Here is a 2,162-nt window from a genome sequence, read left to right as displayed (position 1 = left end):
TTCAGTTTCCAGCTTGGCCATGAAATCCACTGGGTGACCTTGAGCAAGTCACTTGCTCTCAGCCTCAGAGGAATACAATGGCAAACCTCTTTTGAACACATCTTGCTGAGAAAACATCATGGTAAGTTTGACTTAGGGTTGCCATAAATCAGATATGACTTGAAGGCACACAAGAACAAGAACAAACCACTGTGGGAACTCTTCTCCTTGAAGGCCAGGACATAAATTAGCTTACTTGCTAATTAGCTTACTTGCTGTTCACCGCTATGATCTTTGGAATAGCGATATATAAATAAAACAAATTATTATTATTATTATTATTATTATTATTATTATTATTATTATTAAATACCCTAAATAAATATGTAAACTTTGGGTCAAACAGACAGGCCAAAATAAAGTTGCTTCAGGTCACTTTGAAGGTATGCTGTTTAAATGCTGCATTCATCCTAAGAGGTTGGAAGCTGCGCCAAAGCCATGCTCCAGTCCTAAGGACTGGAGCACAGCTTTGGCATGACTTCTGGCCTCTTAAGATGTGTGTATTATTGAAACAGCATACCTCCAAAGTGACTCGAAGCAGCTTTATTTTGGCCTGTCTGTTTGGGGCCAACACGTTGAATCTGTTTCTGAATTTTACAGCACTGTATAGTCCAATATATCCAATATTTAAATAAATTGTTCCATTGTCTTGTATTATGTGCCATGCTAGTGCAGGGTTCATGCTAATCTTCTCTGTATTGTTCCAATTTTAATATATGTGCTGCAAAAGTGAGCACATATACTGTGTGTTATGTGTTGTGTACTTGTTGCTGCCCTTAAAATTGAGTGTAAAGAGCGACTTGCAGTTTATCCCTGCGGCAGAATGTTGTCCTGATATGCTTCTGAAGCTCTAGTCATCAAGGAACAGAAGATATTGCATTGAATTGGGATGACCCTCTCCAGCTCCTGAAATGAGAGACCAACTTCAATACCTTCTGGATCGTCTCAGTCACTCAGTTTGCATCCTTCAACTGTCTTTTAGCCTGACTGCAATAAAGAGATGGCACAACAAGGATCCATGTATTGTTTCATCCCTTCTTCTGCCTTGTTTCTATTCCAACTGATCAATTGTGTAATAAAGAATTGTTCAATGAGAAAACTTGTTAACCTGTTCCTTTGGTTTGTAATTTCAGTAATAAACCAGCAAGGCAGTGGCAATTCTTTCTCCCCCAATGTGTATATGGTACTTAGTAAAATTTAAGCACTTTATAAATGAAGCATCATCATCATCATCATCATCATCATCATCATCATCATCATCATCATCTTTTCCCCTATTCTCCTTCCTCTGAAAACAAATGTAAAGCACAAGCTACTGTTCTAATTTATATCCCAAAACTGTGCCTTGAACAAGCTTTGGAGCAGTTGCCCGAACTTCTACTGAAGCTGTAGAAAGCCTATGGTGTGCTTCTATTAAGAAACACATAAAAGAGTAAGAAAATTATGTGCTGATCTTCCCTCAACCCATTTTAATTAGCTTATTAAAAAAAACTTCAGTTAAAAAGTGTTCTTTTGTTGTCAGCAGAGATTTTAATGTTGCAGGGAAATGAAATTGCTACTCAATGTATAGAGAGTACTTTTATTTAAAAAAATAAAGAAAATGATGCTTTCCCTTGTTTCCATTACAACCACATAATAACTTTGTATAATCACTGCAGCAAGTGGTGAAAAAGACAGGAAATGAGCAAAACCTGCCAAGTCCACAGGGAGAATGAAGCCATTGCAGTGAATTCTTCTAGCACTGTGTCATTTAGTTTACTCTTTCCCATGCAGTTGGATGCTATTTACCACAAACCGCAGACAGTAGCTAAAGAAAGAGCTCCAAAATCCAGATGTTTTCATGTGGGATAGTTGGCAGATTTTTTTAAAAAAATAAGTGCCAGTAATTCATTTTCAAATATATATCATCTTACAATTTTCCCCTTCTGTTTTAACAACCAGATGGCTTACGGCTTTCAGAACAGGAGCTGCTTATACTTCTTCCTGTCTTGCTCACTCTTTTGGATTTAAGATAGAAAGAAGAGATTAGAATATTGAGAGGACTTTTCTGTTGGTAGTGGTATAAACAGAGTATGTGCCTGAGCCTGGGTGTCTGACAGACACTGCAAGAGAGGTACAGTTTG

The 2,162-nt window shown here is 37.5% G+C and overlaps 1 non-coding gene across 1 annotated transcript; it reads right to left on the bottom strand.

The window, feature by feature from the left end:
* Positions 1–668: 668 nt before the first annotated feature.
* LOC149316958 (U6 spliceosomal RNA) lies at positions 669–776 on the bottom strand. Its single transcript, XR_016280801.1, has one exon. It is a non-coding gene; the product is annotated as a U6 spliceosomal RNA (small nuclear RNA).
* Positions 777–2,162: the final 1,386 nt, after the last annotated feature.

Source organism: Sceloporus occidentalis, unplaced genomic scaffold (assembly GCF_023333645.1).
Source record: "Sceloporus occidentalis isolate IW3139 unplaced genomic scaffold, rSceOcc1.0.p SCAF_3, whole genome shotgun sequence".
Lineage (NCBI taxonomy): Eukaryota > Metazoa > Chordata > Lepidosauria > Squamata > Phrynosomatidae > Sceloporus > Sceloporus occidentalis.
Note: the sequence above shows the minus strand (reverse complement) of the source record. Positions and strands in the feature narration are given on the sequence as shown.